An 18,311-nucleotide genomic window follows, 5' to 3' on the forward strand; every position below is an offset into this window, starting at 1 on the left:
CTGCGTGAGATACTGGAATCAGAAGCAATGTGGGTATAAAAATCATTGTGACCATAAATGTCCGTTCTATAGAATAATACAACATAATAATTTAGCACAGAGAAAAATATTTAACGGCATGCGTTTGTTTATCATTTTTATTTGTTCAGTTCTGTAATAAGTAACTTGCAAACCGATTTAGCTAACCAATGCCAAATCCAACGTATGCTATCCATGGATTAATGCCGAGATTATACACAATCCAAGGAAATCTTCCTGCATTCAAGCATTACGATCGATCAGAAGAACAGAATATACACAACACCATCTCTTCTGTATAGAATCTGCTCTGCTTTAATGCATACCAAGTTACACATTTTTATAGTACTTTTGAGGAACTTGTTCATGTGCAAAAACAGTTGACGAATCACAAGATTAGTTTCCCGACAAGCCTGCGCTTGTACTTGTTCTAGCGTTATGGCGCAATTTTCCAAGAAGCCTTAAGGTATTACGTTATTTGAAATGAGCTACTTCTGCAGATTTTTACTTCTGCTTCTAAAATTCTCTGCAAAACTTCTTACAAATTCTAGAATATATCCCTGAGCATATTAAAATGTGAAGCATTCTTAAAGGTGCACTACATTTTATATAAAATACATTATCACCGACTTGAAATGCTGGTGAAGGGAGGTTGAGCTGCAGGACCAATCACAAGCCTCGATTAATTGATTGCAGTTTATGATTGGGCCTCCCACTCATCAACCCCCTGGTTTTCGGCAAGCAGAACAGAGGTGCCCTGGGGGGGAATGACTGCACGCAGGAGCCCCCTGTGCTTTGGACAGGGGGAGAGGCACCTTGTAAACCATTTTATTCTGTGGTAGTACAAGTTCAATTTAGTTAAAGTTTAAAATATTTCAAAACATTGTTTAGCTTTAATCCACTACCTTTTCTGCTGAAATATAGGACTTATCTGCACCCGTTGTTAAAGAGAGGTGCATGGCGGTGTCTGCAGGGGTGCAACATCGTTCACTGTCTGATGGGAGAATCCGCACAGAGTGTTTGTTAGGAACATGAATTCACCTGGATGTGCATCCGAGTACTAACGTTTCATTTTATTTTTTCAGAGCCAGAGAATTTCAACAAAATTTTGGAGGGTGCCTACCGGTGAGTCGCAGAGCATTTTCTCTCCGCAAAAAAGTAACTTATCCCCCAACAGTTTAGTGTTCGGCATTGGGACGCGACGTTGACCACACACCCATTGCTTAGAGCTGTATAACACTAGTCTGCTCCCTACCTGTCCACACACTGCAGCAACGCTCCAGTAACAGGGTGAATGAAAGATACTTGTCAACATTCCCACCCTCAGGACAAATGTCTGGGACAGAGCCTGAAAGTCTGGACTTTTCCATCAAAATCAGGACAGTTTGGAGATATGAAGTAACCCAGTTTACCCAACAACCTTTAGTTCAAAACTAAACACGACACTCAGTGGAAACAGCCATTATTTGTGGGCTAAACAATAAACAAAGTGCAGAGTGTCAATAAATAGTGACATCACTTCCTGCTTCAGTGATGTCACCAGCAGGGAACACATAGGCTGCGTTTATATGAACATTGGTTCTGTCCTTTCAGAGCTACAACGGGGCTGATGCAGAATAGAAATCGCTCCGTTTGTGCCTGGAGGAAAGGGACGCGCCATGGTAGGTTAAATACGGTAAAGTCATGTTCGCACAAATGCGGCTCATACAGACCTGCAGAAACACACTGCTCACCTGTTAGAAGGTGGATCTTGTGCACCTGCAAGAGGAAGCTGACGATGTCCTGGCGCATAGGACAGCAATGCGCAGACGGAGACATCTACATATTGTGTGTTATACGTTCTATTTCTGTGCTCTTTTTTTTTTTTTGGAGTAATTTACACCCATTTTGTGAACAACTCTGAATCAGACCCAAAGTATCATAAGTATTGTTAAAATATATTTTCCTGTATTGTGTGTTATGCCCAGAAACATGAAAATCGCTATCACAATAATAATAATCTAACCACTTCCATCAAGAATCCTCCTGATAAAGGTTCTGTCACTGAATCCTTAATTAAGTTCTATATGTGAATAGAAATATGTCCCTAATGAACTATATTCAGGATGTGACTTGATTGTATTCTGAGTAATGATTGTCTATTTACATGTATTATCTGCCGCCGTTGTCTTGTTGTTTTTCTGATATTTATATTTTATATGTGTATAAAAAAGAAAAAGAAAATATTTCTCTGTATTGAAAGGATATTTCCACTTCCATTAAATCTATTCGGAAAAAAATGCACATGTGAGGTCTGGATCATATAACCCAGCAATACTTGGCCGCCGTGGAATAATCCTGATTTGTTTGATTGCACACATACTAAGGTCGATAAATAAATAGCATAAAAAGTAAGTAATTTGCTAGTTAGTATCATAAATAATATATGTATAATATGTATACTATATATAATATGACAGTATGTGATCTGGTATTTGTCTTCCTGAGGACTCCACATCATGCCTGCCCATAGAGGGTGCAGTCTCACTAGAAGACAATGTAATCCTGTCCTTTGTCTCCTTAAACTGCACTGTACAATTACACAGTCACACAAGCTTGTTTAAGACATTAGTGTGTACAGGGCAAAAAAACATTTGAGGGTGACCTGTAGCTGTATCCCAAAGATAGAGTGTACTAAATATTTTAAAGAGAGATGTACAATAAAGAATTAAATACATATGAATTAAACCTCACTTTATCAGTTTGATTGGAGTCATATCATAACCCTGTGCTGCTGGGGACCCTGCTCCTTCCACTATATAACTCTCAGTCTGTGGCTTCCTGCTGCCTCCATTCCCTTCCTCACATCATGTCACTGCCCCTGTCACATACAGCCCTGTCCTCACTAACACATCACTCATCTCCTGATATACTCTGTGCTGCTGGGGGACCCTGCTCCTTCCACTATATAACTCTCAGTCTGTGGCTTCCTGCTACCTCCATTCTCCTCCTCACATCATGTCACTGCCCCTGTCACATGCAGCCTTGTCCTCACTAACACATCTCTCATCTCCTGATATACTCTGTGCTGCTGGGAGACCCTGCCTCTTACACTATATAACTCTCAGTCTGTGGCTTCCTGCTGCCTCCATTCCCCTCCTCACATCATGTCACTGCCCATGTCACATGCTGCCCTGTCCTTACTAACACATCACTCATCTCCTGATATACTCTGTGCTGCTGGGGACCCTGCTCCTTCCACTATATAACTCTCAGTCTGTGGCTTTATGCTACCTCCATTCCCCTCCTCACATCATGTCACTGCCCATGTCACATGCTGCCCTGTCCTTACTAACACATCACTCTTCTCCTGATATACTCTGTGCTGCTGGGAGACCCTGCCTCTTACACTAGATAACAGGGACTTTGGCTCTTGTTATGCTAAGGTTAAGGTTTTATTTATTTATTACTTTTTTATTTGAGAATAACTTTATTCTAGCAACTTACTTGAAAGTGGAGACTACTCTCTTTAAAACAATGTCTTTTGTGTTCCTTGGAAGCAAGGGGGGTAAGATGGAAACCTAAGGAAGTCTAATGGTGGACCCAGGCCAAGTGCCCCATTGGCCTCTTAAAACAGCCCCAAAACAGAGATCAGGAGACTATAAAATAAAAAGTTGTTTGTCATTGTTTCATATTATAATCAATAAGTGTAGTTTTGACTGTTGAGCTGTTAGCAAGTTTCATATTTTGATTATTTTATAATTTTTAGTATCGACTCCCTTGGTTGCATAAAACAAACATACAAATCCTTCCTGTTCTTGTTTCCGGGAAACAGAATGTTCAGTTTCTGCTTAGAGCCTCTTTCTTTATGGGGTTCAGCCTGAACCATTATTAGAGGAGAACGTGTTCCCCATTTATTCTTTCTTATATCCATCATCAGCTATTTATATAGCGCCACTAATTCCTCAGCGCTGCACAGAGAATTCACATCGGTCGCTGACCCATTGGAGCTTACAGTCTAAATTCCCTAACATACACCAAGAGAGATACTAGGGTCAATTTAACAGCAGCCAATTAACTTACTGGTTTGTTTTTGGAGTGTGGAAACCAGAGCACCCAGAGGAAACCTAGGCAAATACGGGGAGAACATACAAACTCCATAAGGCCATGGTCAAGGAATGGAACTTATGACCCCAGTGCTGTGAGGCAGAAAGGTTAACCACTGAGCTACCGTGCAGTCCTAAGGGTTACAGTCCTCAGGAATCACTTGCTTTACACATGCTGTTCTACTTTACTAAACCGACTTCTTACATGGGAGCAGAAATGGTTGTAAGTTTAAGTAGTTTGAAATCTGAAGATTTCTCTTTTCTTCAAACAACTCAGTTGTCAGAATGAACACTTACTGATAGCTTATGATTACTTCAAATCTCCCCACGTTTGATGTTTATTTTTAGAAGTGTGAATTATGGGGATTTTTTCTGGCTAATCCTGAATAAAAAGTATGCATAGTTCGAGCGGGTGACTGTCTGTTCCCCCCGCTCAGAGTACATTCTTGACATTCCGCCTACTTTAGGCACTTTGTGAAATCTTTATCCTGCTAAAACCCTGCTGAGAGCGCAGCCCAATATTTCTCGAATTTGCATTGCCAATTCTTTCCCATGTCTAAACCGGCGTTCTTATCATCAAATAGCTGCACAGCTTTATTATGGAAAGGGCGCGGAGTTAATGAAATTGGCACTAAACATGTATCAGCATTTTGCAGGATTAAAAAAAAAAAAAAAAAAAAAGATTCTTCTAAGCATTAAAATATTTTCGATGCGCTGCAATTTAAGCTGTACACAGGCAGAGCTTAATATGGACATTAATCTATTCTAGGTACTAAATTGTACAGTCATTCAGGATGTGCCGAGTTTTATTAATCCTATATATTTCTCTGCTTGTGCATCAGATAAAACAGTTGTCTGTAAGGATACCCTTTGCGAGGGCGCCAGAGGAGGTGCCAGCCTTGGGTGGGGGCAGGATGCCAATACAGAGGGTGCAATCATAAAGTTTTTCAAATCATATATTGTTAGTAGGAACAAGTAGACAGCATTCTGCACTCTAATCTCTGTGCTGTTTGTACAGTGAAGTTCAGCATCTAAATGGAGTCTTTTGTGCAAATAGTACAGCATTGTTAACCAATTAGAGAAGTAAGTACTGACGGCTAGTCGGTAATGACAGCCCATAGTTCTTCCCCCCAAGAAACAAGCACATAGAGTAAAAATTTTGTGAGTAATAGAACTTCCCTCACTAATTAGGAGACCGGGCTTTGTACTGTGCACAAGTTACAAGACTACAGTCTATATTGTTCACTAGTCACAGGACTGTGGTCTGCATTGTACACTAGTCACAGGACTGTGGTCTGCATTGTACACTAGACACAGGACTGTGGTCTGCATTGTACACTAGTCACAGGACTGTGGTCTGCATTGTACACTAGTCACAGGACTGTGGTCTGCATTGTACACTAGTCACAGGACTGTGGTCTGCATTGTACACTACTCACAGGACTGTGGTCTGCATTGTACACTAGTCACAGGACTGTGGTCTGCATTGTACACTAGTCACAGGACTGTGGTCTGCATTGTACACTACTCACAGGACTGTGGTCTGCATTGTACACTAGTCACAGGACTGTGGTCTGCATTATACACTACTCACAGGACTGTGGTCTGCATTGTACACTACTCACAGGACTGTGGTCTGCATTGTACACTAGTCACAGGACTGTGGTCTGCATTGTACACTACTCACAGGACTGTGGTCTGCATTGTACACTAGTCACAGGACTGTGGTCTGCATTGTACACTACTCACAGGACTGTGGTCTGCATTGTACACTAGTCACAGGACTGTGGTCTGCATTATACACTACTCACAGGACTGTGGTCTGCATTGTACACTAGTCACAGGACTGTGGTCTGCATTGTACACTAGTCACAGGACTGTGGTCTGCATTGTACACTACTCACAGGACTGTGGTCTGCATTGTACACTAGTCACAGGACTGTGGTCTGCATTGTACACTACTCACAGGACTGTGGTCTGCATTGTACACTACTCACAGGACTGTGGTCTGCATTGTACACTACTCACAGGACTGTGGTCTGCATTGTACACTACTCACAGGACTGTGGTCTGCATTGTACACTACTCACAGGACTGTGGTCTGCATTGTACACTAGTCACAGGACTGTGGTCTGCATTTTACACTAGTCACAGGACTGTGGTCTGCATTGTACACTAGTCACAGGACTGTGTACCATATTTAAACAACAAATCAAAAATGACTAAGTCCACGGCGCAAAGCAATGTATCAAATCCAAAAGGCAGCCTGTAGCAAACTATATAGGAAACACCAATCCCTATCGAATATATATATACACACAGCAAATTTGCAAACAGGCGCCAATCATCTGTAAATTCACCAAAATATAAAATCAAAAAAGTCCAGAAAAAGTATATATAAATGTAGAGGAAGTCCTATGTTCCAAAAGGCACAGTTATGGAATCTTCTGATCAAGTCGAGTGTTCCAATATTCCTCATAAGTCATACATGCAAAAGAGAAGGAGAAAAAACATAGTGCAATCCACATATATATAAAGAATGTAGATGGAGGAGAAAAATCCCTATGTACTCCGTGCAATAATGGATAAACGGGAACACCTCACGTGATGATGGGTTAAACTTAACCCCTCAGGGTTGCGCACTCACCAAATAGTATAATAAAAACAAGCCTGTACGCAAGATGCAACTCCCCAGACTCGTCGGTCCTCCAATCCACAATATCACTCGACAATACCGGACAGACAGCGCGGTCAAACTATGCCCGAGATGCAGCTCCCCACAAACATCGATCCAACAATGCAGAGCTTCCTTCAATTAAATCGAACTCCAAAAAAGGAAAAATGCTCCATAGTGTGACAACGTATGGGTAATTTATTACAAACAATTAAAAACTGAACAAACAAATAAACGTCAGGCGGGACCTGATCAGTAGGGATAGGTGGACCCTTACCGTGCTCAGAAGGGCAAAAAGCGTGTCTAAATGTAGTGAGTCAAATCCCGGGAAACTCACTACAAAGCTCCGTTCTGCCAGTAATCACCACCCGATCAACGGAAGCAGGAACACTTCCCACTGCAGGTCTCACGTCTGACGTCACAAATCTCCCGTCATCCAACGCGTTTCGGCTCCTCTAGAGCCTTTCTACATGCCTTGAGAAAGGCTCTAGAGGAGCCGAAACGCGTTGGTTGACGGGAGATTTGTGACGTCAGACGTGAGACCTGCAGTGGGAAGTGTTCCTGCTTCCGTTGATCGGGTGGTGATTACTGGCAGAACGGAGCTTTGTAGTGAGTTTCCCGGGATTTGACTCACTACATTTAGACACGCTTTTTGCCCTTCTGAGCACGGTAAGGGTCCACCTATCCCTACTGATCAGGTCCCGCCTGACGTTTATTTGTTTGTTCAGTTTTTAATTGTTTGTAATAAATTACCCATACGTTGTCACACTATGGAGCATTTTTCCTTTTTTGGAGTTCGATTTAATTGAAGGAAGCTCTGCATTGTTGGATCGATGTTTGTGGGGAGCTGCATCTCGGGCATAGTTTGACCGCGCTGTCTGTCCGGTATTGTCGAGTGATATTGTGGATTGGAGGACCGACGAGTCTGGGGAGTTGCATCTTGCGTACAGGCTTGTTTTTATTATACTATTTGGTGAGTGCGCAACCCTGAGGGGTTAAGTTTAACCCATCATCACGTGAGGTGTTCCCGTTTATCCATTATTGCACGGAGTACATAGGGATTTTTCTCCTCCATCTACATTCTTTATATATATGTGGATTGCACTATGTTTTTTCTCCTTCTCTTTTGCATGTATGACTTATGAGGAATATTGGAACACTCGACTTGATCAGAAGATTCCATAACTGTGCCTTTTGGAACATAGGACTTCCTCTACATTTATATATACTTTTTCTGGACTTTTTTGATTTTATATTTTGGTGAATTTACAGATGATTGGCGCCTGTTTGCAAATTTGCTGTGTGTGTACCATATTGTTTACTAGTCACAAGACTGTGAACTGTATAGTGCACTAGTCACCGGACTATGGCCTTTATTGCACACTAGTCACAGGATTGTGGTCTGGATTGCACACTTGTCCCAATTGGGCTCTGCATCCTACCTCACTAGCCAACTGTGGTCTGCTTTGGCATATGAATCAGCTTTGAACATTAGCACAGTGTGGGGCCAGTTTGTAGACGGGTCATCTGAAGAAAAACTTAAAAAATAGTTAAAACAGTGAAATACAAATGTGTAAGGCACACAGGGGTCTTAAGATTAAGATTGCCTGATCTTTATAAGAAACATATAATATGTTATATCAGATGAACTGCCATGGTAATGTTTCATTAACTCATTGATATACAATGTCCCCTCTATATACCACTCCCATTATAAGACCACTTTCCTCTTACCATCAGGTATCTTCTCTGCATTAAGGCAATAATCTATATTATGCCCTCTGGAAGTCACCTTAATAGCGGATTCCTCAGTCTCACACTGGTCTTGGCCTACGTAGTGTTATAAATATGTGTCCGGCGCAACAAATATATTTTACTTCCCAAAATAGAATATTTTTTCCTTTAAAGCATAAACTGTCTCCCTACCCCTCTAAATCCCTCAACCTCCTCCAAATAGGCAATTAACAATTTACGGGTATATTTAAGCTGCGGGTTTGATAAAGTGGAGATGTTGACTATAGCAACCAATCAGATTCTAGTTATCGTTTATTTAGTACGTTCTAAAAAATGACAGCTAGAATCTGATTGGTTGCTATAGGCAACATCTCCACTTTTTCAAACCCGCAGCTTAGTAAATATACCCCTTAGAGTCCCATGGAAACACCGATCTGGAAATCCCTCAGTGCTGAAAGAAATACACAGGGCCACGGATCGAGGGCCACATGGGCCTGGAGCTGAAAATCATTAATAGCCTATTGTCAGTACTGCCGCCCTGCTGGAGGTGGCGTGACCATGACGGACAGCTCGCTGTGGGCCTCTCATATACATTTCTTACACAGAGGACACCTGGGCTGTCTCTCACAATATATATACTACACCTTACAGTGTACTCTTCTTGTGGGAGAGCTTTTCCAATATATGTGTTTAGACTGTGTAGTATCATAATCATTATGATTGAGTTTAGAAGGGAAGGTTGAAAATAGATATCAGGGCTTTAATGTCTTGCAGGGACACTATGTTTATAATAAATAATAGCGTTAATAATGCATGTCTTCTTTAATAAAGAATAAGTGTGCTTTCAATACATTATTATATAGTATATTATTATACTGTAGCTGCTGGAGTTCTTCAAAGATTGAGCTGGGACAGTGGGACTAGGTGTAAATAAAATTCCACAAATGGAGAACAGCAGAAGTAACACAACTTATTGGCTGATTTTATCTAAACGACTCAATTCAGCAAGAGGAGGACAAGTGCCGCAGACATCTAAAGCTGGATCTGGATGGACAGTGAGTCCTCCTGGATGAGTCAGGGCCTGGTTCAGCTAGAGACCTACGCCCGTTTGCGTAACGTAGCTTTGCGTTTCTTCGCATTGTGCATGCTCAGAAAGTGAATGTACGCAACTGGGGCTTTGCACACCTGCGACTTTTTGCCACTTACAGCTCCTTACACCTAAAGAGGTGTGACGGAGGAGGAAAGGGGCGTAACGTAGGCAGCGCACAGTAAGGGCGTGTGCAATTGCGTACAGATCCAGACCGGTATATAGTCCCAGATACGGCTGAAAAAATTATTATATTTTCGGGTGATCAGGTGTAAGTTGCGGATGATGATGATGGAACCTGGACTAGTGAACCACTTGTAATTAGAGATTTCCGAATGATTCCCAGACACTTATTGAGACTTTAGTAGTCGCTCAGCCATAGATTAGGATTGCTTAGTGTATTCTAGCAAATATTATTTTTTTATACACATGTTATAATTTTTTTCCTGCTATATTAGCTAGGTTATTCAAGTTTAAATGATGTATCTTGTAACTTATGAAATAAAAGGTTTAGTACATGTTCGCGGGTTGGGTGTACATGTCGAGGGGTGCACCTGTTGTCTGTCGTCCAGCGGACGCATCTGCTGCTCATTCACACCTTGACGCAACTTTAGCTCTGAATACGTCGTACATACACATACGCTTGCGTGCAACTTTTTCAGTCGGTAATAAGGCTTGAGCCTGCGTTCCACTCCATAGTTGCGCAGTAGAAGTTGGTGTGAAGTGATGCGCGGTCCTTCTACCCCCCCACCCCTCTGACACAACACAGTGAGCACTGGGACGATTCAGGGAAGAACCTCCCGGATGGACTTATTCAATTCTAAAAATTCTAAACAACATCTCATATAGAAAAATTATATTGGCAGCTGACGTGAACAGATTGGTCATAGACCTAATCGGGAGCTGTACCGGTAGGCCGGTGGCATCTTGGGGCTGCCTGAGGCATTTACATAATGCCTCTGGTCGCCTGGGTGCTGCTTGAGTCTACCACAGGCTTCCTGTGCATGGTCGTGTCCTTCTTTGACAAAGCATTGGTCCTACGAGGCTCCCATAATCTACGGAGTCGCATAGGACCAATATTGTACTTGGAGCTGAAGTGAGCTGTGCGAGCACCTCTACGCTACCGTGAAGCCAATAATAAGGTAGTTTGCCTGTCAGTTTTATTAACTACAATCTATATTTGTATTATTATTATTATCGTAGATTTGTAAGGTGTCACAGTACTCTGCAGCGCTGTACAGTAGGGAAAGCAGTACATGCATAAATCAGGGACATACAAGATAGAAAAAATAAATGCAGAAATGAAAACAAAGTGTATGGAGAACCCTGCTCATTAGAGAGCTTACATTCTAAGTGGGAGAGGGCACAGCTGAGACAAGAGGAGTAAATTTATTTCAGAGTGGAGTCTGGGATAGTTGAGGGTGCATTAGTTTGAATAGTGTTATAGAGGATAAGGTCACCTCTAATAAAGAGATGGGTTTTCAAAGAGCATCTAAAGGTTTGAAGGCCGTGGGAAAGTCTGATTGAACGTGGTAGGGATTTCTATAAGTGAGGAGCAGCACGGGAGAAGTCTTGTAGGCGGGACTGAGAGCTGGTTACCAGAGACGAGACAAGGCGCAGGTTAGAGGTTGATCTAAGAGGGCGGGAGGGAGAGTATTTTGATATGAAATTTGAGATGTATGCAGGGGTAGTGTTGTTGAGGGCTTTGTAGGTAAAGATGAGTAATTTAAATTTGATTCTGGAGGACACAGGGAGCCAGTGAAGGGATTTGCAAAGTGATGCAGCAGATGTGGAGCCGTGAGAGAGGAAGATCAGTCTTGCAGCAGCATTTAGGATGGACGGAAGTGTGGATATATGGGTGTCAGGAATGCCAGATAGCAGGAGGCTGCAATAGTCAAGACGGGGGAGATGATGAGAGAATGGATAAGAGTTTTGGTAGAATGCTGCGAAAGAAAAGGGTGTATTCTGGCAATGTTATTAAGGTGGAGTTGACAGGACTGGGAGAGATTCTGTATGTGAGGAATAACGCAGAGGGCACAGTCAAGTAACACCAAGGCAGCGGCCTTGATATTTTTATTTGTATTTGTGAGGACTGCCTTACCTACCAGAGATGGGCTAGGACTAACGATGTGCTAATCTTGTCTTTTTTTGTGCTGGGCCCACCCATGTGAGGACACTTTCAGGATTTTTTACAGGGGCACTTTAAGTTCCCAAATCGCCCCTGGGAGCTGATCTATTTTCTCCTCTTTCATTGGGGAGGACTGGAGCTGCAACCCCATCAGGTTTGATCTCGTATCGACTATTGTAATGCCCTCCTTCCTGGCTTTACCAAAATCAGACTTCAGCCCCCTACAATCTATTTTGCACGCAGCGGCTAGATTGATTTTCCTTGTAAACCGTTCTCCCTCTGCTGATCCACTCTGTCACTCTCTGCATTTGTTGCCTGTTTTTCAACGAAAACAATATAAAATTCTTCTACTAACATACAAGGCCATCAACAAAATTGCACCGACATACATCTCCTCACTTGTCTCAAAATATCTCGCAACTCAACACCTCCGTTCTCCACAAGATCTGCGTCTCTTCCACTCTCATCACATCCTCCCATTCTCGGTTACAGGACTTTTTTCGGGCTGCACCCACTTTGTGGAATTCCCTCCCTCGCAATAAGACTTTCCTCTAGTCTTCCAACCTTCAAGCGTTCTCTGAAGACCCACCTCTTCAGACAAGCTTATTATATTCCTCAACCAGCATCTTAATCTCCCTAGGTTACCCTATTACCAACCTCTACACAGCTAACACAAGACAACAACCCTCTGACCAACATAGTTGTGTGACTGAGCATACAGCTCAGTAAATACTTTGTAACTTTTGCATTCTAGCTGGACAAATATTCAATATGATGTAGCACTTACCCTTGTGTATCAAACCATTGTCCCATAGATTGTAAGCTTGCGAGCAGGGCCCTCTTACCTCTCTGTATGTATGTATTATCCAGTATTGTTTTATTACTGTTTGCTCCCAATTGTAAAGCGCTACAGAATCTGCTGACGCTATATAAATAAATATTGATGATGATGATGATGATGGTCAGGGTCATTATTAATCTCACCCTGGACATACAGACTACATACGTGATCTTTTCTGGGACCCACTTCTACAAAATAAATCATCAGAATGGATCTATATCGGGGAAATGCTGAAATCAATTAATCCTCTAGGAGCCATACGTTGTAGGTGACCTCACCCTGTATCTATCTGTCCTTCACAATGAATAAGTAAATGATTTATAGCGTGTCCTCCTGGGGTTCCTGTATGGTGTATAAAGTGTTGTGACAAAGAATGTGATGTCAACCCTTTCATGTGTATTCCTGCAAGTTATGTAGTTTTTAGATTCTCTTGATTTAAAAAGATATCTATTCAATTAATTGCTTCATTCTTACTTATTTTTTGTTTTTGTGAGAATACTAGCTCCTTTCCATGTTATTACAGTTTGAGCCTTGGGAAAAAATATAATAAGCTGATCTGTTGTTTGTTTTCTTCTAAACTCTAAGAAAATAAGATGCTATTTTTTCCTGCTCTGGATCTAGCGAGGTTCAGCGAGGTAGGAGGAGGACATCGTTAGGTGCTTTTTACCGCTGCCACACTACACTGTTCTATGTCCTTTTGTGTAAGACTTTAAATAAAATGATTAGTGCAAATAATGATTCCCTAATAGCACATTAACTAGAAAATCTCGACTAGTGTGGGAGAAGAATAAACCAAGGTGAGCCTGAAAGCAGTTGGGAGCTTAAACCACTATAAATTTATCTGGCTTTAGTCTGACCTCCTGACTTCACCACTCTGTGGGAAGGAGAGCTGACTGCTGTATGTGCATTAATGCCGTGTTACTAATTTCTACATTATACATTGTAACAGCTAATCATTAACTAGACAGAGAGTGCTGGGCTCTGAGCTATAATGTACCGCTAATGACTGCAGGCTTGTTCTTCTCATATGTAGTTTGTACATGTCTCCAGTAAGATAATCCTGATCCCACTCAATGTCTGACTATATCCCAGTAAATGGGTACAAGAAGCACCTGCTCATTACAATGTACAGAAAAATGTCTCATTTAAAATAAAAAAAATGTCATCAATGCAAAGTCTGACTTTTGAGTCTTTATCCTCCGTGTGACATTCAGTAAATGTGCAGGTTGGATGCTAATAATAAAAACTGTTTGTGAACCTGCATTTTCCATATTGGTTTAAATGGACACAAATCTCTGGTACAGCAGTTCTGAAGTGTCCAAGTGATAGTCACATATGCTCATTTTCTTAAAAGAGAAATCCATGTAGGAGCAATATGTTCCAAGTACTCCGTTTCCCCAGTAGCAGAACCCCGAAGGTCTCATGACCTTGGATCAACATAGCTTGGAAGTTACTGTCATCAGCACCTGCTTTAGACATCCATTTAATTCCATCTGTGAAAGGAAGATTACTTACCTGCTCGGTGAGGAACAGGTAAGCACCCGGCAGCTTCCCGACGTTTCCCGGCCTTAAACCAAGCGAATCCTGAGAAGATTCACTTTGGTACAATCAGAGACCACCACGGCAAGCCAATCCCTGCGCCAACCCCCCGTCCCCTCACAACAGCCATTGATAGCGGCGTGGTTCAATTTGACCGTGGAGAGAAACTTACGAGGAGCTTCAGATAGGGAAACGTGAGAACCAGTGATACCCAGTGGAGAGCACCGAGTCAAGCAGGAAGACTTCAGGCTCAACAAAGAAGACGTTGAGAAGAGCGGAAGACGGTAGGTCAAGCTAGAAGACATCGGCAGCCAGCAAAGGGATGGCTTAAAGTTGTTAATCACAGTCCCCCCTTTTCCCTTCGCTGGTGCTAAAGATTGCCAGCTGCAGGTAAAGGTAGATAGTAATAACTAAGGCTTTTAGCCTGATTTGTGACAATTGAGGCCAAAAATTAGGACCTCTGCAGATTTGTTATGACAATTTCTCTTAATAGAAGGAATATACAGGAACATCAATCTACATTTTGAGAAATATCTCTCATCATATACTAAAACCATTTGGAATCCCCCCCAAAAAACTCCTGCGAATTATAGTGATTGGTTGACAAGGAGACTGACTACTAAACACACAATGAGTCACGGTTCTGAAAAGAGAAGAACTCCCGGAAAGTCATCAGTGGGTGAACAATTATACCTTGATAATTTAGGGTGTACATATTTTTGATGGCTTAGAACAGAGCCGTCTACTTGTTACAATTCTCTTTTTACTGCTGATGAGCATGTTACATGTTACAATTATGTTTTACAACTCATTTTTATTATTATATTTATGTATCATTATTATTATTCTGTATGTTTATAGTGCAAAAAAAGTGATTAACGTTTCTTTTTATCACACCTACTTGTCTACATCTGGATCCAGCCGACCTTCATTGAGTGTATTTGAAACGTTCCCACTACCGAATTAATGGCTGTGGCGTTCTCCTGCCATGTGAGAGGACAGTGGTCACATTAGCCTCGTTCTAAAGCCAATAAGCACAAGCATGATCTAGAACTCCAATATATTTGTTAAGAAGCCTCCTAATGTCTGTGTGAGATCAAGCCTGTATTGTAACTGATCAGAGGTTTAAAGCTCTGATTAAAATCCCTGATGGTATGTAAAGGTTTAGCTATAATGGGCCTTTTTCATCAAGGTACGTATTTGCAGATTTTGAGCGTATTGTACGCAAAATTACTCTGTGATTAAGTCCTGACGCTGCGCAGAGCATTTCATGGGAGCCAGAAATTCCCTCTTAAATACTCAGTCACCTTCCCTTCAATCTCAATAAAATATTGTGTCCGGCAAAACTAAATCTCACTTTGCATATAGGTGTAAAATATGGCACAAAACTGTGCCTGGCCAACAAGTAGTTATTAACGCCCCTCATCCGCCGGCTCCTCCCGTCAGGTGATGTAAAATGTCGTAACAATGTAGCTGCTGCCACTTTGGCCTGCAAAACCACTTGGACGCATTGAAGCAAAACAAGTCACATGACATTAAACCATGTTAATTTAGGAGGAGGGGCACACTGCCACCCATGAAAATCTGCTGCCCTAGGTACAAGTCTTTGTTGCTCCTGGGACAGCTCAGAGTAGAGGGATAAACTGTATTTTCCAGCGTCAGAAGTCTTGAGGTTAATATTTACAAATTGGGATAAAGGTGTCTGCAATGAACTAATTTCACTGCAAATCTGTAATGTTAACCTCAGTATCATAGTTGTAAAATGCACAAACTTCACATTTATGTGTCACCTTTACTCTCCTTACAGAGGAAACCTGTTGTTTTCATAATAGGTGATTTGAAGGAACAATTACAATAACAGTTACATCTGACTGTATCAATGTGTTGTCGTCTGTAATGTATGACGGCTCTGAAGGAGTTAAGCAGTTTCTCCCTTTATGTATCTTACTCGATTTACGCTTTAGTTTCGGGTACATAATGCGACTGAAGAACATTTTCTAAAACAAAAAGAGAAAAAGCATCCAAAAGATAAAAGGAAAATTACACTTAAATTGGGGATTTTTAGGAACAAAAAGATGAGTTTCCTGAAAGCCGGGAAAATGACAGAAAATGAGGCGTGCTGTGAAAATAATATGTTGATTTTTTTTCCACCCCCGGATGGTTCTGTAAAATCTGTCACACACTTGTCTTTCTCTGCGCTCGTCTCGTCCTGCTGTGCAACCTTTTCAGGATGAGCTACAAGAGGATTCGCGCGCACTGTTCAAACCACTTATACACATTCAGGGCGGCTTTTCTCGGACAGAGGGGGCTTTACAGAAACCTGTGAGACGTGTGATGACAAAGCAGCCAGAAATAACGTGAAATGTACCCTCTTCAGAGTGGTGAGAGCCGAGGTTAAATTTGCGCGCTGAGAATGTCTCTGGTGGTGTTGGTTGGTTTAGTTCTGTGTTACATCGGCTGACTTTTTAGATACTGTCGTGTTTTTTTTTGCTGAATTTAATAAAATGAAATCAAATAGAAATATTAAAAATTAAATATATATATATTTGAAGAAAAGTATCTACAAATGAACAATAAGCCTAAAATTATAAATAACAAAATGGAAGGACCCAGATGTATTTGGGCACTGGCTGCTGTGCTGGTGGGGTCTTCCGCCTTCTCTAGTCCAGGTTAGGACCTGTTTCCATTCCAGTGCTCCTTGGCCTGTGTTAGAGGTGCATCACGGGGGTATTTTTTTTGCAGTTTTATAAATGACCTTTATGTTACTTTTGGCATTCCTCCCAAGTGTCCCAATTGTATCAGGACAGCCCCATTGGTGGACCTTGAAGTGGGTGGAGTTACCACATAAGTGGGCGGAGCTTTATCAAAAGTTGGTGTGGTTGGCCGGAAAGTGGCCATTTTTGGAAGGATTAAGGGTGGGTTTTGGGTAAATGAGAGGGGTATGGCTTATTTTGTCTCACTTCTACCTGGATAAATGGGGATGGGCTTACTTATTAAACATATAGGCTGTTCATTTAATGTTTATACTGACTGGGAGGGAGGAAGCCTTGGGTGCTCACTCATTGCTCGGCTTTTCAGGAGGTCTATAGGGTCTATCAATTTTCTAAACAGAGCCCCAACATTCAAGCAGCAACAGAGCTGAAGGCACCAGCAGCAGGCAGCTCAAACTGTAAGAACAGGTAGGAGAGAGCAGCACACTTTGATAACTGATTCTGCTGGGCCAGTCCTGATTTTGAGAGACTATTCCAAGTTGGCAGCACTTTTTTGGGAGGTCCCATTTTCTGTACTCATTGTTAGGAACTCCCAAGCCAGTACAGTGAAACTCGGGGTCTACTCTGAAGGCCCGGTGTTTGCTGGAGCCCCTAGTGGTGGGGACAGACTGGGCTGCGGGCCGACCGAGGGTCGAGTAACGTATACTGACTTAAAGGAGTACCCAGGAGTGGAGTGATTGGCGGACTGTAGTTAAGAAGAATCCTAGGTCAAAGGGTCACAAGCACAGATGCAATATCCAGAGACAAGCGAAGGGTCAAACTCACAGGCAGAGAAGCAAAATCCGAAATCCAGGCAAAAAGGTCGAGGTCAGAAGAGAAGGGTCACAGGTCCAAGAACAAGCAGGGGTCAAAACACAGGTAGTCAATCCAAGGTAGCAAGAACCAAACAGATAGCACAAGCAGGCAGCAGGACTGAGGACAGAACGCTATAACCGGCAGTGAGGCTAAGTCCTCCCTGCCTTAAATAGTACTGATGGCCAATCAGGACACAGTCCAGAATGTGTCCTCAGCTGCAGCATAATAAAAATGCAGATCCTGCAGCCAATGGAAAAGACAGAGTGCCAGTGGTAAACTAAATCCTTAATCAGCCCTGATTGACTGATCTACAACAGCCTTGCACGGCTGACTCAAACTCTCCCTATGCGCATGCGCCTCGCTGTTTGACAGCTGGCCGGGCAACCGGGACGCTGAAACCGGAAGTGACGCCCCGGTTGCCGTAGCAACAGACGGGGCGTCCCCAGAGAACCCGGAAGAGTCGCGGCGGCGCCCGCGGCCACCGTGATCTCTAACACTCATGAAGGGGTTGCGTGTGCACCAAACAGAGGATAATGCAGCTTACTCAGCTCAAATTATCCCCCCTTCACTATACAACTGGTATCATCGGTCTGGTCCCAGATTGTCACACGCCGGTCTCCCACGGCTGCCGCCCGGTAA

Source organism: Mixophyes fleayi, chromosome 5, assembly GCF_038048845.1.
Source record: "Mixophyes fleayi isolate aMixFle1 chromosome 5, aMixFle1.hap1, whole genome shotgun sequence".
NCBI classification, from domain to species: Eukaryota; Metazoa; Chordata; class Amphibia; order Anura; family Limnodynastidae; genus Mixophyes; species Mixophyes fleayi.